The sequence below is a fragment of the Podarcis raffonei genome, chromosome 6, assembly GCF_027172205.1.
Source record: "Podarcis raffonei isolate rPodRaf1 chromosome 6, rPodRaf1.pri, whole genome shotgun sequence".
NCBI lineage: Eukaryota > Metazoa > Chordata > Lepidosauria > Squamata > Lacertidae > Podarcis > Podarcis raffonei.
The window spans coordinates 59,233,756-59,261,510 of record NC_070607.1 but is presented as its reverse complement, the minus strand read 5'-3'; the positions used below and the strand labels follow the sequence as shown (position 1 = coordinate 59,261,510).

General features: G+C 46.5%; 1 protein-coding gene across 9 annotated transcripts in view; it reads left to right on the top strand.

Moving 5' to 3' along the window:
• Nucleotides 1–829: 829 nt before the first annotated feature.
• BLACAT1 (BLACAT1 overlapping LEMD1 locus) overlaps nucleotides 830–27,755 on the top strand; it is an 80,185-nt gene continuing 53,259 nt past the window's right edge. The window contains exons 1-2 of one of the 9 annotated variants that reach the window (XR_008331134.1): nucleotides 830–1,166; nucleotides 1,324–1,411. The gene's annotated coding sequence lies outside the window, so the exon portion shown is untranslated. Of the gene's footprint in view, nucleotides 1,167–1,323; nucleotides 1,412–21,385; nucleotides 21,425–22,593; nucleotides 23,560–27,755 lie in introns of those variants that run through there. The other 8 variants (XR_008331135.1, XM_053393319.1, XR_008331132.1 and 5 more) reach the window with 8 other exon arrangements.

Below are 27,755 nucleotides of genomic sequence, written 5' to 3'. Positions count from 1 at the left end.
AGGTTGGCAGGAGCAGGGACTGAGCAACAGGAGCTCACCCCATTATAGGGATTCAAACCACCGACCTTCTGATCGGTAAGTCCTAGGCTCTGTGGTTTAACCCACAGTGCCACCCGTGTCCCTGGTGGTGGAGGGTGCTTTCTATTTAAATTGCACTCTGTTCTTTTGATTCCATTTATTATCCTAAATATAACATGTATTTTATTTCACAACAGAAAAGTTTGTGCTTGACCATTTAAAAAGCCATTTCAGGTTGCATTTTTTTTTTTTTGAAAACAACAACAACACAACTTCAGTTTTGAAGTATAATTCTGTCGACACATGAACATTTGCTTCCAAATTCTTATCAATAGCTTGTGTCCCTTTGAATCAATAGGAAAAGACAATGGCAAGTTCACCCTTTGCACAAAGCATGTTGAAGGTTTGAAGAACACGATGAGGACCAACTTGAGGTGATCCAGTTGTGCCATCCTTGGAAGCTACTGGAAGCTACGGCAGCAGGAATTCTCTTAATAACTAGACACGGACATGAAGGGCAGAAAGCTGAGAAGTAAACAGGGACATTTGGCAAATACAAATTTAGCAGAGAATTAGCACCAAGCCTAATAAAGAGCAGCATGAAAAGCTGCTGTTTGCCATGGGAAGCATCAAGCCCCGGAAATTAAAACTCTGGTGCCATATGCTGAAACAAGACCCATGCATATGGAAGGAGCTGGCATTCTCCACAGAGAAACTAGCCGTATCGTTGAGGGGAGCTGGACATCTCCGGGTACCATTTCCAAGCAGAGCCGCTTGAGGGCAGACTTGACACGCGCTGCCTTTCCACACTCGCTTTTTCGCCCGGGGAAGAAGTCAGTCTTTTAATTCCTCCTCCTCCTCCTCCTTCCAGCACCAAAGGGAGCAGGACAGTGACACAGGAATAAGGGGAACTGAGGCGAGGGATGGCATGTACAACCTAACGTACTAGCACAGCTGCCGAGGAGCTGAGCCAATGGCTGCGCAGCCAAGTCCACCCATCCAGTCCTGCTCTCAGAGCCTTAAGTTACTGCTTTGAACTACCCTCCTTGCTCAGAGAGGAACATGATGATGATGCTCAGTGTGAGTGGAAAGGAAGACCCTGCTGACAGTTAGATGACATGGCCCCTGACAGGGATTGCTGCTGAGAGGTACGTGGTTTCTTCCACAGGCCGAAAATGCAAAGCAATTGCCTTGGGGATGCAAGCTAAGCGCCAGCTTTATTAGTATTATTCTTTTCATTTTTAAAAGCAAGGAAAGAATCCAGCTTCATCTAAAAATTATTCATCTTGTCCCCTCACTCCACAGCTTACAACGCTCAGCTGATTTGTGCATTTCTTAATGCTCCCGGCGATGCTCGGTGCAGAGGCTGAGTAGATACTTCAGGGTACAGTGGGTGGGTACCTGTTAAGGCTGTTAGTTCTGGGTGAAGGTTGGCTTCTGCATGGCATGAAGGTTATGTGATGTCCAGGGGTGTCCATGTGTGTAGGTTCTGGATTTGATGCTTTGCACTGAGATCTCCATAGTAAAAAATGATGAGCATATGTCCCAGTGGAGGTATGTGTGTGTCCATGGACAAGCAAGTCTTTCTTCAGACGTAGGATTGCAGCAAAGTTTCTATTGTGAGGGAGATTTGCAATGCAGCCTCTTATAAAATCAGCCCAGGGACCCGTGTTGAATAAGCTGTTTCAAATCCTCCTCCTCCCTGCCAAACACAGGCACCAGCTTCCTATGTTTTCTTTCTAGAATGGTGTCCTCTCTCTGTCAGTCTGTGGGACACAGCATAAATTCCCCTAGCCCCCTCTAAAATGGGTAAGTGATGTTAGTTTATGAGGGCACATATGCAGTTTCTTCAAAACTGCAGCAAGAAGCAACGGAAAGGGCAGAGGGATGAAGTTCAGCAACAGAGCAGAATAAGGCACTGCCGTATGGCAAGAAATCACTGCTCATGTTGATGCCATACCCTGCTTCAGGGTCAGAGGAAGACACTGAAGTGATCCCTTAATGTTATTGTCACATGATGGTCACATGATGCATTTACAAACGGCAACTCTCAAAGCACAGAGAGCTAACTCCCTCGGTTATGTTTTTTTAAAAAAGAGTTTTAAACAGGAGATGTGGTTCTTGATTCAATGTGTATGCTCACGCAGCTCAAGATTGCTGCAGTATGTGTGTGACAGTGACTTCTACACTTACAGGGGTGTGTGGTAATTGGACAGATTTTGATCTCTGACACAGATATTGTCATTCTGGTGATGCAGATAGCTATCTCAAACAACCACCGCGTCTGAACTGATATATCAGAAGTTGCATTTGCACATTCTTGCAGAAACTAGTTGGGGCTTTATTGTTGAAATTCTATAACACTTTCTTAGGAGTCACACCCCACAAAACTATCTTCTGAGTAAACACACCTAGGACTGTGCTGGAATGAATCATTGTGGAAGGCACATTCAGGGACCCTCTGGGCCGGTGTTTTTTGCAGGTGAATTCTGGAACATGTCATCGATGGAATAATAGTACATTGGTGATGGAGTTATACTGGACTCCACTTTGGAGTTATACTAGAGGTCATTCTGCATTCTTAGTTCTGCAACACTTCTTCAATTGCCACATCCACACCATACATTTAAAGCACCATGATGCCACCTTAAAATGCTTGGCTTCACCCAAAGAATTATGGGAGGTGTAGTTTGTTAAGGGTGTTGAGAGTTGTTAGGAGACCCCTCGCAGATTCCAGTTCTCACAGTGGTTTAACAATCAACCCCTCTTCACAAGGAACTCCAGAAATCGTAGCTCTGTGAGGGGGATAAGGGCCTCCTCAGTGCCCTTAAGAAACCACAGCTCCCAGAATTCTTTGGAAAAAACCATGGCTGTTTAAAGTGGTTTCGTAGCATTTTGAATGTGTGGGGTGAACATGGCTAATGCCCGCACATTATTGCCACCTGGAGGGGCACTCTTGCACTACAGCGCAGCAAAAGTGGACTATTCTTTTTAACAAAAACAAAAACCTAGAACATTTGCTGTATGAAAAGTTACAGGATTTTAGTAGGAGGCTACAGATATGTCCCGATTGCACACAAAGCAGTATGACAGTGCCAAAAGTTTTGCAGGCACAAATGGTATTTAAAGTGTGATCGCATCTAGTCGCCCCACATCATGAGTATGAATCATGATGAATGCTCAGTGAAAAGGACATCTGCAGGGGCTCTCAGACAAGACATAAAAGGTACACTGGCATATAGGTACCTTGAAAAGCAATGGAGTAAGCCAGAAAGCACCTGTGTTCAGTTGCTCATTCCGATGTACATTTTCATGTGCTTCCAATGTACTTTGGCAATTCATAAAAGCATCCTGTTAAAGCTCCCAGAGATGTTCGAGCCTGTGGGTGGACAAATGGAAAATCCCATGGAAATAGAAACAGGTCTCACACATTCCTATTCTCACACACCTACTCAGCTGGTGCTCGCAGAGAATGCCGAGTTCTGCCTTGACAAGACTTCAGTCTGCAGGAGGTCTGCTTCTGATGTTTGTTCCTCCAGATGGCAGGGATTCATCCTAGCGCCTGGTAGGCAGGGATTGGCGCTTAGGGTCAGCTGACTGAAGGCTCAAGCAGACTGCTATTGATAGCACAAGGTAGGACTTTAAATGCACCTAATTTATGGAATCACATACCGGGTATTACAAAATTAATAGAGGAGGGTGTGTGTGATGATGATGATGATTTGTCAGCACCACAGCATGTGGGAAGATGTCCACTTTTTGCTCTCTTGCTGCTTCCCACACTCTTAGTAGTAGTAACAGGACACGGGGGGGGGGGGGGACACTGGGGGTGCAGAAGAAGATAACAGAGCCTGACATCTGGGAGTCCCAGTTTGTGACTCACCTTTCTGCCTTGCTGACATCTTAAGGACATTTGCAATCTTCAAAAGGAGCCCTGCCCAACATAAAGGCCTTGCTTGGGCCAGTCACAGTCTCTCAGCCTGTCCTACCTCACAGGTTTGTTGTGAGGGTGAAATAGAGCCGAGGGGAAAGCTGTGTGCACCACCTTGAGCTCCTTGAAGGAAAGGCGGGATACAAATAAGTGTGGAAAGATTGGGTGGAGAAAACCTGGATTTAGCCAATGAAATGTATCTGAATTAGTTTGAGGAGTGACAAAAGCCAGTATTTATTTGTGTGGTGCACCACTGTTAATCTGTGGAATTCATTGCCACAGGATGTGGTGGTGACCACTTGCTTAGATAGATTTAAAGGAAATATAATATACAAGCACATACATTAATGGAGGAAAATCAACTGTGGACTACTCGCTAAGGTGGCATAGTGTGTGTGTGTGTGTGTGTGTGTGTGTGTGTGTGTGTGTGTATGTGTATCCCATCTTTCTCCCAGTTGGGATATATGAAACTTTCCTTCATATGCCTGCTGCTGTGGAGCAACAGCAGGAGAGGATGAATGCCTTTTTGTGGGCTTCCCAGAAGTGTCTGGTCGATCACTGTGGAAAACAGGATTTTTGGTTCAACTGAGCTCTTTCTTATGCCACTCTTATGCTCAGAGTGGCACCTGTCAACACGCTCTCCTTTTCAAGGGTGCAAAGTGTTAGTCTCAATCTTGCCCTCTACTGACTAGAGGCATGCCTGGTTGCTTATACCTGACAGGAAGTCCCACAGAATTTGGTGGAGTTTCCTTCTTGTGTAGACACGCATTCAGTTTGCTTCCTTCATTAGTACCCCCAACACCACCAATGGAGGTGGGCTGCCTTTCCCTACCTCAAGGGGCCAGGGAACCTCTCTGTCTGGCTCCCAGGCCACTCCCTACACCAGCCTTGCTTCATACCCTCTTTTGAACTTAACTGGAATGCGTCCTTGAACTCTGATGGTCCTTGCTTGCCTGAAGTAAGGTCAGAAAGGAATGTGGGCAGAAATCAGGCTACTGTACAAAGATACTGTTTGTTCATATCGCTGTATTCACCTTTGCCTCTGGCCTCAGCTGCCATGGAAGGGAATTTCCCTTGTGTGGAAAATGGTTCCTCATCCCTGCCCTACTTGACGATGCTGCTAAGACTATTGATGTTATTCAAGAAAGAACTTAAGATGCTTCCTAAAACTATACAGTCATACCGCATGTTGCGTCCGCTTCAGGTTGTGGTTTTTTGGGTTACTTCCGGGTTTGGGCAGTCACACATGTGCAGAAGCGCTAAATCACAACCCGTGTGTGCACAGACGTGGGTTGCGAACACTGTGGGTTGCGAACGTGCATCCCACATGGATCATGTTCACAACCTGAGCATCCACTGTATAATGAGCAGAAATGAATGCCCTTTGGTTTCCCAGAGGAGGCCTCCTGGCTCTTCAGGAGCTCCCCAATGACTTGTCCTCTAACTGCCAGATTGTTGGTCCCCAGAGTATCTGTTTTCCTCTCCCCAAACCTCCTGGTCCTGCACCTAAAGCACCAGAGACTTTTCTCCTGGGGTATGTGACAGGAAGGGAACCTTTTCAGCACAGTGTGACACCACCAGCACCAGCAGCCACCCCGTTCTGGCGTGAGGGAGACTGTCCCTCGTTAATCAGCATTTAATTAAAGGACATGCTGACATTTGGAAATCAGAAGCAAGTCTCCTGTGTGGGCTGGCTCCCTCTCCTTGCCTTCATCTTGCCTTTTCTCTGAATCACTTGCTGACATTTTGCCAGACGGCCATGCATTTGTCTCCTTTCCCTTTTCAATTTAAAAAATAAACAGAGGAGGAGGAAAGCTGCACTGCTGCTCCTTTGGGAGAGGATGATGCGAGGGCCTAGGAGGCTCTGGCAGTCAATGGCGGGACTGCACGTTGCTCTCAACAGTCTGTCAAGACAAGGAACGAGCAGACAAGTGCCTAATTACTCCTTGTTGTAAGCCATGCCAAAAATTCCTGCTAGGCCTTGTCTAGACGGGGTGCAAAGGGCCGCTGTCAGCTTTTGCTACCATTTTCTAAAAAGTATAGTGTAGTGAATGCAAGCATCCCTGCATGTCATGGCTAAAGCATGATGCTTTCCTTGTTGCTCTTTGGATGCAATCCTTTGTGCACTGACTTAGGCTCACATTCTACTGAACTAGATTCTACACAGCAATACTTTCCCCATCTCAGACACCTTTTCTCCTGCCGGTAAGGTCATGGCAGTCCCATAATATCAGCTGTGCTGATAATATCTAATGTAGATTCTTATATTGTCAGGAAACTAACCACTCTTGCCTATTTATACAAGTTGCTAGAAAAACACAAATCTAGTTTTGGGGCGGGTGGGTCAACTCATGTTAATTTCAGGGGCTTTTAAAAATATGGATTGTATCCAGCAAAGTCATCCTGTTTGTACAATGATTTCCATCTGCTCAGCTGGACTTCCTTTCCTTCTGCCCCCCGTGCATAGGAGCCAGCTCCTAGGGGCCAAGGTCCCTTTGCCCCCCCATAAATATTTGAGGGCATGGATGCCCCCCCCCCAGTTGGTGGGCATTGATATTCAAATGGTGTGTGCACACCACATATTGTGATGAATTAGGCATGGAAGGACTTACCTGGACCACCCAATATTTTATTCAAGTTGGCACCCCTGCCCCCATGTGCTCCAGAGAGGGTTGGAGAACCCCCAGAACAGACAGGGAGAAGCGAAGGAGAGGAAGTCCCCTTGTGCAGGCAGAAGTCCTTGCACTAACAGGGCACCTTTGCTGGATACAGCTCAGTGTATTTATTTTAATTAGTGGCAAAGGGTCTATTGAAGCCTCATGCCCTGGAAAAGATCTTGCTAATTATGAATGCAACAAAAACCTGGCTTCATAAACTATGAAACGTTTTTTCTCATTTGCCCGAGTGAGGGAGAAACCTTGAGAGCCCTTCCGCTGCTCATACAGAGGAATGTGTAACAGCAGCCATGCATTTATTTCAACACATAAAGCAAAAGGGAACACCTGAACAGTCAAGAACAATTCCCCCTCCTGCAACCGAGTGCCTCAGCGGTGCTATTTATCTTTCAAGTGAACATCTGCAGCAATCTGGGTGAGAACTCATCAGCCCAGCTGCCCTTACCTTCTGAGCGGTAGGCCAGCCGATCTGGACGGGGCTTGAGAGTGCAGCTCAGGGTTGCAACCTGAAGCTTTGAAACAGCTGAGCCACATCCCGAGCACAGTTTTCTTAAACAAAGACTACAACGAATTCTGAAACAGGCAGGTTACTGTTTCCTAAACCAACTCCCTTGGTGTCCTGCTCCTGCTTGAAACATGCAAACAGAGGCTGTTACTTGTTAGTAAGAAAGCTATCTTTATCCGGGCAGGCAATGGTACAGGCTCTGCAGCAGATACAGTGCTCAGAAGCCATGACTCTGGGGTTCAAGAACAGGAACTCTTCCAAGGTCACACCCTTGCCTGGCCTTGCTTTGCACCTTCCTCAATGGCCTTTGCCTGCCTAGAATGTGTCCTTGAGCTGCCTCTTGCTTGCCTGGATGTGTGTGTGTGTGTGTGTGTGTGTATCTAAAATGACCTAATTGCTGAATGAGGGATGTAAAGTAGAGATGTGGTGAAGTTTCATCCAGGGTTTACAGCAAGGGTCAGCAAACTTTTTCAGCTGTGGGCCGGTCCACTGTCCCTCAGACCTTGTGGGGGACCGGACTATATTGGGGGGGGGGAATGAATTCCTATGCCCCACAAATAACCCAGAGATGCATTTTAAATAAAAGGACACATTCTACTCATGTAAAAACAAGCTGATTCCTGGACTGTCCGTGGGCCAGATTTAGAAGGTGATGGGGCTGCATCTGGCCCCCAGGCCTTAGTTTGCCAACCCATGGTTTACAGCATCCCCGTTCCTGAGGTGCCTGAAACGCTGACATCACACTGCAAGAGCATTCTAGATTGATGAGCAGATAGACTCCGCAGTCATTTGAGGCAGAAGTCCATCCAAAACTTCAAGCTTGCTGCCATCCAACTGCCTTTGCAAACTCCCAGCCCCCCCCCCCCCGGCATTAGGTGCTTCCTGCCTCCCATACCTTCTGCTACTTTTGAAGCTGGTCCAGAGTTTTTGTTTATCTCTGAACCCATTCCAGGGACGGAGAAATGCAATCAGCAGTGAGTGATGGGGAGAGGAAGGCGAGGTGGGGGCGGGGGGGAGCCTTCACCATTCGCTTCCCCTCGGCTGCTCATTTCAGCCTTCTTTCAAGCAGAAATTACTCGCATTAATCAAGGGAGAGAATGTGTTTGCAGCCCTGCGAATCTGGTGCCGTGGAATCAAATTCCATCAGTGGCAGCGGGAGGACAGGAGCCTCTATCTCTGTCACACATGGCCTAATAGAGCCATCACTGGAGGAAATTGGATGTGAGAATTCTCCCAAATAAATCTGCCCTTAAAAATACCAGATCTACATGACAAATGGATGCTCGTAACAGAAACCAGTTCAGATGTCCAGTGTGCCAAATCAGTATGGATCACCCTGGCATTGGCTAAGGTGGGGGGGGGGAGAGGTTTTGCAGAGGAGGGGTCTTCTAAGTGGGATTGTGACAGGTTGCAAGAGGAGAAGGGGCACAGCAGTTTCCTTGATCACAGTGCAGGGTATAAGGATTTGGGGATTTTGTTGCTAGGTTAGGTGTGTGGATTCTAGGATAATAACACAGGAGCCAGGACTTCTGGGGAATGTATTGCTGCTGAATTAAGAAGCAGCTCTCAAAACCTTTGTAGGGGAGCATTTCCCTCCAGTCATTCCTCTCCCCACCTGGTTTGGGTCTTCAGCAGTCAGGTGCACATGTCGGCCTATACCTACCCATTCTCTATGTTCATTCCCAGAGGCACTATGAAGGTTCCTCACCCTGCTATAGTGCCCTGGATGTAGGTATTATGTTTGAATTTATTCACCTACCCCAGAACACTGAGACGGTACAGAGAGGCAACTTCGTTACATGCAAACAGCACTATTACGTGCATTGTCCAAGATCACAGAGGGAGGAGGGATGGAGCTCTGTTGCAGAGCAGCAAAAACAAAGAAGTGTCTTGTGGATTCGCAGATTTATCTCGATGGACCAGAGCCCGCTTCATCCGAGTAAGGAACTGAATCCGACCTCTTTCTTTTTGCAGCTCTGTTTAGCAGACTATTTTTCTTCCATGACAAGAAGCAAGGGGAGTTAATGTCCCAGGTCTTGCTGCTTAATTATAAGCAACACTGTAGCTTCTGGCAAGTGCAACCATCTTCCAGGCGTCCTGGTCTGTGCATTTATCCTGAGCTCTCTAGGTGCTTTGAAGGAGCTATAGTGTTGCCACTATCCAGGGGTGACAGCTGGTTTATTTTTAGTAGTGGGACTGGGAATAAGAGGGTTGATATGCGCTTTGCCTTAGGGTGAGCCTTTTGCCTGTGTGAGGGAGACACTCATGTCGACTGGAAGGGATGATCTCACCATCTAAACATCTTCTGTGTACCAGGCGGAAAGGTCTCCAGCTGGGGCAAATTACTGTCACTCCTTTCAGATCAACAAAAGGTTGGAGATTTACATCCTGCTCAGGAGATGCAGGTTTGAAGGCCAGAAAGGATAGTTTTGTAGTCGGTTGGATAAATCTGCTCAATTGCCAAGGCCAGAGCATTTCCACCACCTAGTCACACTTGTGTGAAGTGTGTCTACTTGAGTTGCTGCTGTCTCTCTGGGTTAAGTTTATGGTGCTGTAACAGGGATGAGTGAATACGTCCATGTCAGTTTCTCCCTCATTTTTTCAATCTTAAATTGGGTTCTCCATATTTCTCCCATCAGTTTGTGAGTGGTTTGGGGGTTTTTAAAATAAAAAATTCTCATGAAAATCAACCAGCATTTCAGCATTAATTTACATTAATTAACACACCACATTTTTGTTAACAAATTTACCTAATATACGTACTGTTGCAAAGAAATTTTCCCTAATACAATGAGTTTTTCTATATTATTTTCAGTAATATTTGCATTTATATGCACACTTTACCCTTGTATATGCATTTTTATACACGTCTGGAAAACTACATTGCAAAATCCATAGCAGGGCAAGTTTTGAAGGATTGCTGTGTTTCATTTTGCATATTGTGTGGATTAGGTAACTTCTCCTTTAAATGTGAAAGGAATCAAAGTTCTTCCCCATCTCTTTCCAGTTAAAATGTTGGCACAATTTTCTTTTTTAAAAAATAAGGCCCCTACCCACAATCCAGCCCACCTCATAGTTTCATAGTTAATAATTAAATTGGGCTATTCATTTCCAGACTGGTTTCAGGCTTATCCCCCTTCACCTAGCCTGTTCCTAGGTTCCATCTCTTTGTCACACACTAGCGGGTGGGGCCATGCAGATGTCAACACTGGAAACAGCACCTTCTTCTGCATAGTTAATATTGCGCACTGAATGCTTGGGAACTGCGATATACCCCGCAGCAAAGTACAGCCCTGAAGGAACAAGATGGGACTGTGTACAATGAATGAGAAAAACACATTTATTCTGCAATAAGCTAAGGGGCGAAATCCCCCAGTCAGTTGTTATGTCTCTTGCAAGATATTACATTTTCCCAGCTTCTTCGCCCCATTCAATAGGTGTCCACTTTGCAAGGAAGTCTTAAGACAAGAACCTGCTCTGGCTTCTGCAAAGGAGTTAATCACTTTCTCCCACATCAGACTGCAAACTCGTCTTGCCATTGTTCTGAACAGTGCCCGCCCTGTACCCCTATCTATTCCTTTTCAACTGTGTCTGTGCCTGTGGAGCCACTGAATGCCTTCTGTTCTTTGCTTCATACCCAGCAGCACCAGATGATTGAATCTTGACCTTTATTGTTGTGCTTTATTAACTCTCTGTCTTACTGTGTGAGGACTGAGCACCATGGCAGGTGGACAGGGAGACAAATGCCATTTCCAGTACATGCACATACCTGGGGGTTGTTGGACCACAAAACAAAAAATTCGGAGTGAGTTAGTGCTGTAGATTTCTCAAAGGTTTTCTGTTAAAGAGGCTTCCAGTTTTTTCTGCCTCATTCTCAGGGGACTTTAGAATGTCTTTAGACCGTCAGTGGCTTTTGAGCTTGTTTTGTTGTTGCAAGGTGGCCGAGAGTGGCGTGTCTGTTTTTCTTTGGTGAAAGCCAGCAGCCAGCAACACGGCACCCTCAAGCATGCACGCTCCTCCAGAGGCCTTCCCTAGCACTCACAGGGTGCCTCTGCTACTGCTCAAATTAGGCTTGAAAGAAGCATCCTATTATAGTCAATAAGACAGGTTGTGGTTTGTGTTTGGTTGCGCTTCGAGGCCCCCAAGCCCTTCCCCCATAAATAACTTCACAGCTTGGTAGGTTTCTGGACGAAACATCGGCTCTCGATCCATTCCAGTCCGGCTTCCGCGCTGGTCATGGGACCGAGACGGCTCTGGTCGCCCTAACAGATGATCTCCGCAGGCAGCTCGATTGAGGCGGGTCGGGGCTGCTGATTCTTCTAGACCTGTCAGCAGCCTTCAACATGGTCGATCACGAACTCCTGGACCACCGCCTTGCCGACGTGGGGATCCAGGGCACAGTCCTTCAATGGCTGCGCTCGTTTGTCTCTGGTCGGGGACAGAGGGTGGCGCTTGGGGGGTTATTGTCATCGCGCCACTCCTTGGTGTGTGGAGTGCCTCAGGGTGCGATTCTCTCCCCGATGCTTTTTAACATCTTTATGCGCCCCCTCGCCCAGCTTGTCTGGAGTTTTGGGCTGGGTTGCCATCAGTATGCCGATGACACCCAACTCTATCTGTTGATGGATGGCCATCCTGACTCGGCCCCAGACACACTGACCAGATGTCTGGAAGCTGTGGCTGGATGGTTACGTGGGAGCCGGTTGAAGTTAAATCCTTCGAAGACAGAGGTCCTCTGGCTGGGACGGAGCGATATGGGATTGAGGGGGCAACTCCCATCTCTTGCGGGGGTGCAATTAGTGCCAGCATCGTCCGTTAAGAGTTTGGGTGTAATCTTCGATACCTCCCTCTCTATGGAGGCGCAGATTACAGCTATAACAAAGGCGGCATTTTTTCATCTCCGTCAAGCTAAGCAGTTGGCTCCTTATCTCTCTCACCCTGACCTAGCCACTGTGATCCACACGACGGTCACCTCCAGACTGGATTATTGTAACTCGCTCTACATGGGGCTGCCCTTGAGATTGACCCAGAAACTCCAGTGGGTGCAGAATGCCGCAGCGAGACTCCTTATGGGGTCTTCACTGCGAGATCATATTCATCCGGTACTATTCCAGCTGCACTGGCTCCCGGTGGAGTACAGGATCAGGTTTAAGGTGCTGGTTTTAACCTTTAAAGCCCAATACGGCCTAGGACCCTCGTACCTACGGGACCGCCTCTCCTGGTATGTCCCACAGAGAAATTTACGGTCTGCAAATAAAAACATCCTGAAGATCCCAGGCCACAGAGAGGTTAGGTTGGCCTCAACTAGAGCCAGGGCTTTCTCGGCCGCGGCTCCAATCTGGTGGAACGCTCTGTCACAAGAGACTAGGGCCCTGCGGGACCTGACATCTTTCTGCAGGGCCTGCAAGACAGAGCTGTTCCACCAGGCCTTTGGTCAGAGCGCAGCCTGACCCCCTCCTCTGGCAATCTGCACAGAATTTTGCTTAATGGTTGCTATCAATTTGATTTTAATTTGATTTTAATTAATTTTAAAATGAATGTTTTTAGAATGTTGGATTATTTTGATTGTTGTTAGCCGCCCTGAGTCCAGCTTCGGCTGGGGAGGGCGGGATATAAATAAAATTTATTATTATTACGTATTTATTATTATTATTATTGACACTTAAATTTTAGTTTAAGTTATTGGGCAAAATTTTAGGCCACAACTTTATTAATTACAGCAAAGTGAGCAGTATTGGCTTAGGCATTGGCAACAGACTATAACTGACTCCTGCCTCTCTGGCTGGTAGTCTGAAAGGGTAAACACCAAACGAGGGAGCAACATTGATGAAGATCAACCGAAGCTCACCCCGGGGTTCCTGTGGTCCTGGCATGGCCCTAGCCCCTCAAGTGGACTTTGGACGAGATCCAGGGCCCTCAGATTCCTTTATCGGAATACCCTATTTCTGGAGGGGCAGTTGATGGCCGCACCTCCCCTCCTACATACTTCAATAAGCCAATGCCTAACCGCCAAACCTTACAAAGTTCTGACGATTGCTAAGGGGGTAGGTGAAAACCAAGTGGCTACAGCCAATCTGCCCAATGGAAAAAAATCCTACCCAGCCCCTGCTCCAAAGCAGGTGACCCAATCCAAAGCAAGGCCAAAGCAGCATGACCTAAAATTAAGGAGGGAGGGTGGGTGTTCAGCAGCGTGAAGCAAGTGCCCCCATCACATCACGCTGCTGCTTTTATCGGCCTCGGGAATCAAAACAGCCTGGCACAATCCCAGGGTCTAACGGTTAAGGCTTGAGCCACACCTAGCTACAACCCACCCTACAGGGGTGTCCCGGGGGCCTGAGTGCAACCAGGACCTTCATTAAGGACGATCCCATTTGCACTTCGAGGCCCCCAAGCCCGTAAATAACTTCATAACACATAAATTTGTGTTTGGTTGTGGACTACTTCCTATGTTCAGAATGGCTGAATTGCCCTCATGACAGCAGAACCGGGTGGGAACCTGTGTAGCTACTAGGGCCTACCCTGGTATACCTGATTGCAGTTTGTGCATTGCCCATGATATTTCTCCAGTTTGCAAATATCCCCACAGATTCAGAAAGGGTTGGTGACGCCTTCAGTAAACGTTTCAACAACACTCTCCCGCTTCTCAGTCATCCTTAGTTGAAAAAGCCCCAAGGGTGGAGTTAACACAGGAAGGCTTGCCCTGGTTTTTAATTGAGGGACAGGAGTGTAAAGTGAGATGATTTGTAGAATGGGAGAAAAGGGCACTCAGGAGCATCCGTCAGCTACCCCATAAATAAGCACGGCAAAACCCTTTCATCCCACTTATGAGAATTTCACCAACATTTTCTCCCCTGTTTGGAGATTGCCTGATGCAAATTCTTTCTCATTAATTGATGGGAAATGGTAGTGTGTGTGTGTGTGTGTGTGTGTGTGTGTTTTGGCACCAGCAGGATTTGTGACTGGATGGGAACAAAGAAACAAAGATCTCTGTCCTCTTCAGCAAAATCTTATTGGGTAATTTTAAGCAATCTGCCACAAAAAGCATGGCGCTGTCTTCTTAGATGTTATTAAGGCCCCCTTCATGCATTATGCACATGAAAGTGTTCCTATGAGGGAAAGCAGGAACATGCTCTCCGCCTTGCCCCCAGCATTGTTCCTCTTTCCACCAGTGCCCCTTGATGTCCGTACCAGACCCATAGCTATGGGGAGGCTAGCCAGGATTTTTGCCCCAGGTGAATCCTTGAGAGGGGTACCATTAAGGCTCCCAGCCCATGTGTGTACACAAATGGACATGGGTGGATGTGTGCCAAACCAGTTCTTTGACCTGGGTGAAAAAAAGCCTAGTTTTGCCCCTGGTCTGCTCTTTGGGCATGGAAATCAGAAGAGGGGAAGCCTTACTACTTCTGTTTCTGTGTGATCTGGAATACTGCCCTCACAGGGTTGGAGATGCATAGAGCTCTATGCACATAGGCCCCGCTTCTTCAGATGTCTATACTGAGGGCAAGTGGCACAGCCCTCTTCCTCTTCATTGCATGAATCTCCCTTCCTACGTCTGGTGCACCAAGGGGGTTTCAGACCACATCCAGAGAGTAGTTTCCTCCAGAAATCACAGCTCTACATGAGAAAGGGAATCAGGTTTTTCTGCCAAAGTGATACCTGCCAACTAACACAGTGGTGCTTTTGTTTGCTTCTGTTTTTTTGCTAGTAACTGGTTTAAGCTGTGTTATCTGTGCTTTCAGGGATCAGCATAGATTGTATACAGCTAATGGTGCCTTGGTTCCATGCACTTGGGATTTTCAAAAGCCTCCCGGAAAAAGCACAGACATTTTCACAGGAGATAGAAATGAAAACAGGTAAAAGTAATCAGGGAACCAGAACTGGCTATAGCTCCCTGTCAAGTGTAAACCCAGGTTTATTGCTCTGTAATGTGTGAAACAGCCAGCTGTAAGCCAGCCCCAGTGCCCCTGTGTTGCAGATATTAGTGTTTGTTTTGTCCTTCAGTGTTACCTTTCTGCACATGTTGGGCTTCTTCTCACATTGTGGACTGTTAATATGGGTCGGGTGAGTCCAATTCTGGCTCATATTTTTTCACCTTTGAGGGCATCAATTTCATAGTTGGAACCATGTAGAAGAGGAGCAGCCTGTCTGCCAATGGTGCTTGGGCGCCGGCCACATTCAGGGAGATGATATGCAAATTGCCTTAATTATGCAAAATATAATTATATAAAATCAAAATTACATGAAACGGAATTATGCACCTTAGCTGCATCCCTCCAGCTCATGACAGATTTCAGATATGCTTCTCTGTGCAGAACAAGTTGCCCATTGCTGCATTAAACTCCCAGGTTCTTTCTGTTATTTAAAAATTCAATTTTCCCCATGGAGGTTTAGAAGTATTAAACAAAAAAGGGAGGGGAGTGGAAGGTCCCAATATGCTTGGAGTCCCAGGACTCCAAAATCTGAGGAACTACATTTTTAGATGATGCATATCAGATGTGCTGCTTCTGCAAGCCACATCCACTAGAAGCATACCTTTTTAAAAATAAAAACAAAAATTTCCAGCCAGCCGAAGTAGAATTGGCCTTGTCTCTCATTCCTAGATGCTATGGGAACCCTAAGATTTTGTATGGTGAGTACTATCCACTCCTCACCCTTCACCATGCTCTGCATCTCTCTCTCTCTCTCTCTCTCTCTCTCTCTCTCACACACACCCACACACACACACACACACCTACACCCACACACCCACACACCCACACCCACCCACACCCCTAACAGGGAAATGGGAGTCAGCTGGGATTCTTTGAATCTTTTAGCAGCAATTTCACCATGATATTAGCTGTAAAGTAAACTTGTGCCACAAGGTTTAAATCTGAGACCATGAGGACTAGAAACTAGGATTTACAAAATTTATAAAGCTGAAATCTGGGCCCATTTGGCACACATGCTAACGTATACATGGAGAGTCCCAAGTACTGTCAACAAATCTAAACTTTGACAAATAATTTGACACACACACAAATTCATGAAGAGGCACGCAGACACCTTGCACAATTCTGAACCATCTAACATAACCATATCATATATTTGTTGGCAGTACTCCAATAACTGACCCAGCACAGTTCCCTTAGTGAGGTACAGCTAAACATAGTCACATACTGCTGATGAGAGGAAAGTGTGTGTGTGCGTGTGTTTAAAGAGAGAGAGGAGTGAATGTGCCTCTGGGAGCAAAGGCCCCATTCCCACAGGCAATACCAGAGGTGGGGTCTACTTGCTAAAGCCTGACAGGCAGCTTGCTGGCCGCAAGGGAATATTGATTACTTTTACAGTGTAAACTGACAGAGCCTATTTGGATGATGTAATGAAGACAGATGATTCTGGTCTCCTCTCTGCTCAGCTTGGAGGAGGAGCTGAGGAGGGGGAAAGGAATCATCAATCAGATCCTGAAGACACACTCCATCGCTTTCTCCACCTTTGCTCCCCCCGCCTGGTCCCTTTCTCCCATCACATTCCCCCAGGCCTCTTTGTTCACACCTCTAGGCTATTCCGCACCCCTCCCTCCCTTAACCTTCTTTTCCATTGCAGCTCATTTTCTCAGAAATGAGCCGGCTCCCTATTAATTGCCCTGCCTTCACCCATGCAACAGCCGCTGATCATTCCGTTCTCATTAGTGCAGTCTCTGCCCGTGTCTCTGAGAGCTGGGGGAAGCCATTCAAACCCCTTTTTAATAAGCAAAGAGATGAAACAAGGTATGGCTATTGAACGACTAACCTAAGACCTCACAGCACATGTGTGTGAGAAAGAGGACAGGGATCTGAACTAATGTCCACTGTGGATCTTGCTCCTGCAGGAAGTAATGATGGCCACCACCTTGGATGGCTTTAAATAGGGATTAGACACATTCGTGGACTGTCAATGGCTATGTCCTTCCTCCGCTGTTGGAGGCAGTAGTAGTTGCTGGGAATCAGAAGTGGAGTGAGTGCTGTTGCACTCAGGTCCCGCTTTTGGGATTCTTATAGTCATCTGCTTGGCCACTGTGATAACAGGATGCTTGACTAGGTAGCCCATTGGTCTGATCTAGCAAGGCTTCCCTTGTGTTTGTGTATAACCTAGACGCCACCTTATTTTTGACCAGTGGCCTTTTTCTTCACTACTTTGTCACCAGTCCCCCTCCCATAAGTGTATATGTGTTGTTTGTTTAATAACAGAAATGATTTATGGCAGTGGTCAGCAAACTTTTTCAGCAGGGGTCCGGTCCACTGTCCCTCAGACCTTGCTGGGGGCTGGACTATATTTTGAAAAAAATTATATGAATGAATTCCTATGCCCCACCAATAACCCAGAGATGCATTTTAAATAAATATGTAAAAACATGCTGATTCCCAGACCGTCCACTGGCTAGATTGAGAAGGCGATTGGGCTGGATCCGGCCCCCGGGCCTTAGTTTGCCTACCTATGATTTAAAGCCTGTGTTTCCACACTAGATGCCAAAGTCAGCTAACATCAATATAAACGCAAAAACGCACAGCAAAATGAATGAATAAAAAGTAGAAGATTTGGGGAAATGTCCCCTAGTTCAGTGGTAGATCACCTGGTTGCATGCAGAGGATGGCGGGTTTTAAACTGCTGCCAATCATTGCCGATAAAACTGGACTAGATGGGCCAGTGATATTTCACAAGGATGATCTATGCCACAAATAAAGTGAGGAGAGGGAAGGTGGCCTTCAACAGGAAAGAGGAGAGTTCCCGACCCTTGGTGTAAATAATGGGGAAAAGATGGCTCTACCCTCTCTTGGAAACTATTGTCTGTTTCCAGCTTAATGAGGAGATGGGAAGAACTGGAACAATGATGACACCCCTGTTCCACTGCCCTGTGCAACGTGCATGCGACAGATGTTCAGAAAAGTAACGAGTTTGCACATTAATTTCAGGAGCTACTGCCCAATTAATACCTAGGGTGGGTGGAAGGGGTGTGCCTGCAGGGTGGACGGCTGTTCTGCAACACAAAACTTGCTAAGGATTCTGCAGCTTATACTGTGGGGGAGACTGATTCTGAAATCTGCCTTTCCTTCTATTTGTGATGGTCAGTACTGAATGCCAGGGATGCATACGTGACTCAGATAATGTCGACCTCATTGGTGTTCTGCAGTGCAACTTAGGACGCACCTTTTCCTTCCAATTTATGATGCAGAAAGAACTATTATTCCTTACTTGCTATCAGCTTCTACTATGCATGACTGTTAGGACTGAAATTGCATTCCAGCTTTTTTCCGGGTGCCCGTGCTTCCTGATTTCAAAAAGACACATGGGAAAAGTTTCTTTATGGTGTCTTCCCCTGAGTTTTATTTGAAGTGTGGGAAGCTGGAGCAGCAAGGACTCCTGACAGCAGCATACTTACTGATTTTGTTTTAAGTTCATATTGGAGTGCTGGACTAGGACTTGTGAAACCAGGCGTCCAATCCTCACTTGGCCAAGGAGCTCACTGGGTGACTTTGGGGCAGTCATTGTCTCTCAGCCTAACCTACCTCACAGGGTTGTTGTGGAGATGAGAATAAGTGTGTTTGCCACCTTGAGCTCTTTGGAGAAAAGGTAGGATATAAATGTAATAGCAGATAAATAACAGTGGCAGGCCAACTGTATTATGAGGACGGGGCACTGAAAATTCATGCTATGTGTCACATTAGTGACCTCTAGGAGCAGGGAAAACTTCATAGGGGATTTCTTAAAGGCCTGGATACCTCTGTCTGTTGTATGCAGGGATTAGGATGCTGCTATAGCTGTGATACACAACACTGCTACTAAAGCAGAATTATAAAACCAGACGGTTAAATATCTCTCCATTCCAGCTCCTGTTTCAAATAGAGAACAACTAAATATTCATAGACAACTTTCAATCAATCTGATTGCTCTACTGAATTTTCATGGTGCTTCCATCAAGAACTTTAAGTTCAGATCTGCCTCATATGTGCTCATGAATGATGCTTCTGAAAATACCATTATGTTTGCAAATGCTGCTTTTGAAGTTCACAGAGGTGCAATAATTTTGTTGCTCATTAGCTCTCATAGTATTTGAGATGCTTTAATCTGGTGTTGCTGAATGGTTAATTCAGTGTCTACATCTGATTACTTTGGGGACACACAGTCTTGATTATGTACTTTGTGGTAGCTTGACTCCATCTCAGGTGTGCTATGAATATAAAAACAACCTGCCCGCCTTGATTCTAGGTGATGGGAAGTTCTGAAAGAAAATGAATAGGCCACAATTTAGATTTGGGTACTTGTCAAAGAAAACCACAAACTGCACATCTGTACAGCACATTAAACCTCTGGCTGGCATAGTATCTTAAATTATATTCAAATTAGCTAATATCTGTGCAAATAAAAGACTTTGACTATTTTATCTACCCATTGTTAGAGCAGATTCTTGGATCAGCTGCAGAGGGGTATCCAGTGTTGTTAGACTCCAGCTCCCATCAGTCCCCGCAGTCTGTGGTCAGAGATCATGGGATCTGTAGTCCAACAACATCTGGAAGGCACGGCCACATTGGCTACCCCTGGTCTGCTATAGGCTCACTCAGATGGTGATTTGCTTCTCATATTGCTGGTCTGGTGTCACAAGCAATGAATTGTGTTTACTTCAGGTCACATGGTATAATTCAGTGGAGAACCTGCTAGTGGAGAGTTTAAGGAAGTTTCAGAGTGAGTCCCTTCACTGAATTCCTGCTCTTTCATTCTTATCTTGTGAATTTAGTTAATCCACCATTGTACCTTCACTATTGTGTGCATCATGCCTTCTGCTTTCTGTGCCCTTGGTGCATCAAACAAAGTCGCAGGTGTCAAAGGGTGTGTTTGTGTGTGTTCAGATGAGACCTTTTCAGAAAGGCATTACAAAAGAGAAGAGGTGCTGCAAGCCAGCTCACTGAGAAACATGAGACATGTAGACAACAAAATACTATGGACAGAGTAAGAGGTCAAAGAACACACCATCTTGCCAGCCCTGCATTGTTGTGGAAGTGTTTCTGGTGAGCGTGTGGAACGTGATGTGGCATGATTTTCCTTCAATAATACCAAATTTGTGTAATTGTGGCTATGAAATCACACGTTCTTACATAATTTTAATACATTTCTGCAGTGCACCGGGTCGGCGGTGGCAGCGGGGGGAGGGGGGCAGGGAGAATAATCTTGAACTACAGTTGTGAACTCACCAGGTCCAGAATAGTGATACAGCTCTGCTGAGTTCTAGGAGAGGGTGGTGCCTACCATACAAGTTAACAAAGTTAAGGCATGAATGAGCAGATAGAAGAAGGTTACTTAAAGAGCTTTTTTTCCAGTCAGAACTCATCAGAACTCAGTTCCGGCCAGTGGCGTAGCGTGGGGGGTGCCAGGGGTGCCAGCCGCACCTGGCGCAACATCTGGGGGGGCGCGAGTCCAGAGGGAAGGGACAAGTTCCTTCCTCCGCCGGGCTCCCCGCCGCCACCGCCACCGCCAGCCTTGCGCCCTAGCGCGCGTGCGCGCCCCGCTGCCGCTGCGGCTGCGCTCCACTCACTGCTCGCAGGAGGACCAGCCGCTGCAGCAGCGCTGCCGCCGCCACCGACGCCTGGCCGGGCACGGGCAGCCTCCGCACCCCGCCGCCACCGCCATCTCCTCGGCCCAGCCACAGGCGGCAGCTGCTTCTGCCGACTGGAAGGGAGGAGAGCTCCGAGGGGCCTCGACGCGCCCTGCCCTCCCCAAAACCCTCCGAGAGGAAGCCGGCGGGCGGGCGAGGGTCTGCCGGCGGAAGGGGGCGCCGCTGGCTCCGGCTCTCAGCGCAAGTCTCAGCCGCGGGGGGGGGGGGCGAGGACGGAGCTCGGCTGGAAGCCCCCGGACCCGGCCGGGAGGAGGAGAGGCGCTCGCCAAGCCCGGATCTGGAGCGCCTCGGAGCGCGGGCTCCACCTACAGCCCAAGGAGAGGAGGGGGCGGGGAGGCGCCTGAGGGGAGGGGGCTTCGGCTGCCTCGGCCCGCGGGGGCTCCGCAAATAATAAATTTAATAAATTCCTGCTGAGCCTTTGGGGGGCGGTCCTTGGCTCCTTCGCTCGCCCCCAGCCCCAGTGGCGTAGCGTGGGGGGGTGCAGGGGGGCCGGCCGCACCGGCCGCAACATGGGGGGGGGGCGCTCACACTCGAGTGCTAAAATCCACGGGTTAGGGGGCGCAAATTACTTGCCTTGCACCGGGTGCTGACAACCCACGCTACGCCACTGGTTCCGGCACCTCTCAGGTGGGCGCCATTGCCATTCTAAGAGAACGAGGGAGACGTTTATGGTGAGTTCTAGCACCTCTTTTTCTAGAAAAATAGCACTGGTTACTTCTATTCTGATTCCACTATATTTGGGATGCATCAAGCTTTGGGGGGGGCTGCATGAGGTGTTAGGTAGCACCTCTCTGGTGGGAGACACATCATGTTGTTTCTGGGGTAGTTTGTGCACTTTTGGTCCCCACCCTGCACTCAACTCTCATCTATGGCTCCTAGAAGTTGCCAGCATACAACAGCAACCACATCCCAGGAATGGCTTTGACTGGCTAGCTATACCAGGTGAGGGTAGCTGATGGGTCTCAAACCTTTGGTGAGTTAGGGACTGCCCCTGCATGCGAAGATGGATTGAGTAGACAAGACTAATAGTGGGTCCAGTCAAGAAGGTGGTTTCTGCATGTGTTATAGGGGTCAAGTGAGGGGCAGATGGGGCTTGTCAACTTGGGAAGGTAGCCCATCTAGGAGAAGGAAAACTCCACTGCCTTGTGGGATATCTTTGGGAGGAAAAGAAAGGCTAAGGAAGGCTTACACCAGCGGTTCTCAACCTGTGGGTCCCCAGATGTTGTTGGACTACAACTCCCATCATCCCTGAGCTCTGGCCTTGCTAGCTAGCTATATATCTGTAGATACAGCCACCAGTGGCAATCATACTAGAGTCTAGACACTAGATAAGCAGCAAACTATATCTCCAAACTGTATTCACCTCTTTGCCAGGTGAGTCATAGGCAGAGCCCTCCATCTCTGGGTAGATCAGCCTGATTCTGCAGAACTGGACTCCTATTGCAAAACATTTCTTAATGGCAATTCACTTCATGAAAAGAATTACAGAAGCAAATCTTCAGCGGCACAGTTATTTTTAGTGACCATTCATCCACTAAGAACAAAAGTTCTGTCAAGCTCCATTGTGAGGATCATGCAAATGAAAGCCGCCAAGCCAAATAATAACAATAATAATTTTTTAAAAAAGAAGCCCAGCTAGGAACAAAGTCAAAAAGAAAGATCAAGAGCACACAATGTTTGTACCATCATTGCTGCTTCTGAAAGTTGCACAGATGCTGGCGGGTGGAAGGGGGAGCGGTGGCTTCTGTTTTTCTGCCCAGCCTAATAAGGAAAGACCCCAGTGTGCATCACTCAGTCTTGAGTGCTCACTTTATGTGGACCGATACATTTCAAAGATGGACCAAATCCTAGATTCCTATCAGGTCCTCTTCCCATGTTCAACTCCAGAAAAGTGATTTGGATGACCTGTCCTTTAAACAGACCCCCACATATCTTGTCACTCTTTATAAGCTAGTCTGTGATTGCAAATTGCCACCTCAGAAACGGACCTCAAGGGAAGCCAAAAGATACAAAGGAAGTGCTGGTGGCGAACAATAGATGGCTAGCTACATTTCATAAAGGAGGCGCTGCTCTTTGAGACACAGAATACTATCTGTAATTTCCTGTTGTGTTGAAATCATAAAATAAATTGAGAGTTGTGATTTTTAAAATCTGGTCGCAGGGAGACAGAAATAATATAGTGTGTGTGCCTGAGGGAGAGAGACTGCAAATTAATTTGGTGCTGTTTCACTTTAGAATTAATTAGTTTCTTAATTGAGCATCCTAACTGGGTAATAATGCCCAGATCCAGGAGCCTGCCTTAGCAGAAGGTAACAGTGTGGAACTGTGCGGTGAATGTAAAGATCTCATCATAACACCATTGATGCAGAAGTCTTGCCGGCGCTGCGGCCCAATGAGGAGAGAGCAAGGGATGGGGAATAATGTATTCAATAACCTCACTTTCAGGTTGCAAAGCTCCTTTCCATAGCCTATGCCGGAGGGAGGGAGGCCTCTTCATATGCACTCGTCCAAGGGCTTCCCTCCCCCCTTCCTTGCGCGCGCGCGCACACACACACACACACACACACACACACTTCCCTTACAATTAGGAAGATACCTATTCAACACTGCTCTTATTGCTAGGCTTTGTCTCTCTCTGTCCTTTCTTTGCTAGCAAGCTCTATCCTGAGTCAATCGGTGTTCTTGCGCTCAACGGTTTGGTTAGTTGCTTTTGTGTAATCTCTGCCCAAGAATTCCAGCTCTGCTGAAGTCTTGAAATTAAGGCACCAGGGAAGAAATCACATAAAGGAGGAGAGAGGGGGGAAAAGTAAGGCAGTGTTCTTCTCTTTCTTTGTTTAAAGTCTTGTCTGGTAGAAGAAAGCATGAGTGACATTTTTGTGAATGTGTGTGCACTGTGTACTATATAATGTTACACTGTATCTCTGTGTTTTGTGTGTGTGTGTGTGTGTGTAGCCCTTTATTCTTATTTTAAGCAATGAATCGAATGCCAGTGCCTGTGAATGATAATCATACATTCTCATTTACGCACACACCCATTTGTTTGAATAGTGTTTTGTTATACCTGCAATCAGTATGTTCACATAAATCTGTGGATCGTTGATGAATAAGAGGAGATATATTGTCATTCCCAAGAAAGTCACCCTAAGTGGATGCGAAGACAAGTAGCTGCATGTGGATAGGGTCCTAAACATACCCATATGTCTGCAGTGGAAAGATAAATAATGTGCATATGCGCACACAATAAATCCTACTGGATCAGAGCTCTTTGGCTCAATTTAGATTTGTTTTAAATATAAGACAATTGTATGCAGGCATATGGGACCATTTGCTTATAATATGTTTACTATTGCTCATGGTTGGACACTATGTCCTTTTCAGATAATAGTTTTATAGGAGTGTGTGTATATGTGTGGGCTACTAAAATGAATTTGTTTTTAATAAGCTCTCAACTTTTTGATTTTTTTGCACTCTATACATATCTTGTTCATATGCTATAAAGAAAAGTCTTATGTCTGCATGATTAAAATGCTGCTGCCATGTGTGAAGTATGCATGCCTTTATAACCATAAGCTTATTTCTGTAGAGACAGGCAATATATACTAGGTATGTTGCTCTTACATACATTTCTTAGAAGTTATTTTGAAATGAATGCAGTTGACTTTAGACTGAGGTGTGCTCATGGGGTCAGCCCAATCAAGCACAAGTCCTTGCTTATTGTCAACTGCCATCTGTGTGTATGAGTAAAACCTTTGTGTTTTTCTGATGCCGTTTGCAAGGAACTGATGGCTGCCTGTATATTTGTGTGATCAGATAAAAAGTTCCTTAATCTGTTGCAGTCAAGTATCCCTCTTTGACTGCAGGCGAAAGGGAAAGACACACGGTTAGTAATTACATCTCTTTAAAGGAGTGTGACCTGAACAATAGATAATGGTAGGTAGCTTGGTTTTATTTAAAAAGTAGCATGTCTTTGGTTACAGTTACAGAGAAGAGTGATGACCACCTCTAAAATGCGACATTGTGCTAAGTAAAAGCTAGAACTTCAGCGTAGCAACTGAGATTTTTTAAAGGAAGTCTTTATGAAGCCCAATCAACAGGCATAAACAGGAAAGATGAATTAATTCTCGGAAGGGAGAACCTTGATTAAAGTCATTTAGTTATTATAATTACTTCAAGGGTGTACATAAAGATGCACTCTGAGACAGCCTTCACCAGCCAGGTGTTTGGGACTACAGTTCCCATCAATGGTGTTGGTTGGGCTGAGGGGAATTGAAGTCCAATGCAGCTGGGGGGCACCAGCTTGGCAAAAGATGCTCTAGGTGTATTCCCAACTGCCAATTTAAGAGATAACAGTTTGGTGCAAAGAGACTAAAGACTTTTCACTGATTTACGCTCCTACCAGTAAAGAAAGATGGTCAACATGAAAGCTCATGAGATGAATAATTGTTTTCTCTATTGGAAGCTTACTTGAGAAGGACACAAAAGAAAAGGGTGAACAGGGAGATAAAGAGTGGAGAGAGAGAATGAGAAAGCAAAAAAGGAATAGAATTTGAGACTGTATTAGTAGTGCATCTTAGAAGTGTGTATGTGTGTGTGTGTGTGTGTGTGTGTGTGTGATCTCACCCACCACAACCCCATGGGGATATTGATTCGTGTTAATAGTGTTTGCCAGCTGGCATGATTGTGAGATGAAAGAGTATGTTGAACTTCAGATAGGATCTCCCTTTTCCTTTGATTTTGCCTCACATTTCCAGATCCTCTGCAGGTTCGCCCAGGATAAGATAGACACGGCATTATTGGCCCTTGCCTTGCTCCCACTGGCTTTATTTGTAACAAAGGTGGAGAAATCTTGTTTGTACTCCATACTGTGCGATGGAATTTGTCTATTAAAAGCAAGCTAGCTGGGGAGACACCGTAGTCTCGATGCAGACACATCCCTGCTGGGAAGAAATCTGCACTCCCTTTGTTTCTGCCTTAATATTTTTTCAATAAGGAGAAACTGCTAGCCATAGATTAGAGACGGCTCTGGCACACCTCCTGGGTGAGGAGAAGTGCACTGCTTGGGGGTACAAAGAACATTTGCTAACTACTAATTGTTGAGCTATAGGATCCTAATGTGATGGAGCTGGGTGGGTATGTTTAGACTGGAGAAGAGAAAAGTAAGTATAAAAGGAACAGCTGAAGATGGAGGAGAATTGGTCTGTTTTGCTCCAGAAGGCAGAACTAGACCCAAGAGCTAGAAATGGCAGGGAAGCAAATTTTGGCTAAGCATGAGGCAGCACACTCCCCAAATGGTGAGAACTGGTTGGCAGTGGCCCAATTTGCATGTAACATTGAGCCAAACCATAGCTCAGCAGAAATGAGGAAATACAAGTGAGTTTCTGGAGTGAATATTTCAGCCACCATGTGCTCTTTCTCTGGTCCTGTTGCTGCCATGCTACTTGGAACTAGTTTGGCGTAGCATTATGTCCAAACCCAGGTTTGTGGCTAGTCGCTGAGTCTGGTGTCATGAAAGAACAGCAAGTTGTTAAATATTTAATTTGTAATTTTTGTGTTTTTTACAGCCAGGAAGGAGAAGAGACAGTTACTAGATTTTCTGCCTCAGCTGCCCAGACAGCTTGGCTGGCCTTGGGTGCCATGCACCTTGACTTATGGTGAGAATAGGGCACCATTTGCTGCTCCATTTTAGGCAGCAAAATGTCTTGAGCAGCCCGGGGGGGGGGCTTTCTGTCTTGGAGGCATTTAAGCAAGGGCTGGGGAGCCTCCTCTCAGTGGTGTTCTGGTTGCACGCATCCTGCACTGCAAATCCTGCCCTGAGCAAGGGCTTGAACTAGATGACCTCTTAGCTTCCTTCTAACTCCATGTGTGGTATTCAGCTCAGTTTTACCCAGAGTACGACCGTACAACTGAATGAACAAGACTAAGTTGGTCCATTAATTTCAGTGAGTAAAACTTGGTTGAATGCCACCCTGTGGCCCTGATTCAACCAACCTGGTGTGCTAGTGGAAGCCAGCGCACAAGATCTTGCAAGTGTAATGGGATTTTCCCCCTGCACACCCCCTGCACCTCTCCTAAATCCACTCTGGAGGGTAGGTAGAACCTCCAGACCAGTGCACAGGCGAGGAGAGGAGAGGGGTGATTGCCAGGGGAAATGCTTGCACTGAAGAAGCAATCAGAAGATTATGACATTGAATTCCACCCTGTGTTTCTGTGATTCAAACTTGGGATACGGATCAAGATAAATGTGAAACTTTCCCCCCGCTTATGCTCAGAAAAGAAGGTGATGAATACTCTAGATTGAGCTAGATTATAGCTGTGAATATCAGCAGAGTGAGCCTATAGATGATTCAGAACAGAGTGTTCATATTTCCAAAACGAAAAAGAGGATTTGCTGATGTCCCATTGCCAGAAAACTGAAATAGCAAAAGATCTCTCTGTGTGTTTTGAAAATGTATTCTGTAAAAGAAAAGGGGGGGGGGGGGATCTCTGAGTAGTGTGAGATTCTAAGGGTTCGTGTTTCCACCCCCCCATCTGCAATCTGACACAGAGCCCCTTTCCTTTGCTCCCTTTAATGGCCCATCACCCAGACAATCGCCTCATCAGGAAGCTATCCTGGGTTATATTTGAACACTTGCTTGATCCAGGGGTTAGAAGGGTCTCACATACAGCCTACCCCCACAAATGAATAACACTACACAGACACACCCCAGAACAAGACAGTTGTCCCCAGATCTACAAACAAACAGCAAAATACAGATTCTCTGTAGAAGTACAACAGACAAGTAAGTAAAGGCATTAGAACACACATCGTTAAATCAGCTAGTAAAACACAATTGCTCTTTTAACCCAAGGCCAGTGAAGTAACAGCTTATTCAAGCAAGTTTTCAGTCCATCAGGATCCCTTCAGGCCTTTCTCTTTCTCCTTGGTTCACACTCCCAGCCACATTTCTGCATCTCAGAGCTGCTGTCTCCCACATCTGGCAGCTCCAAATGGTGAGTTTTGAC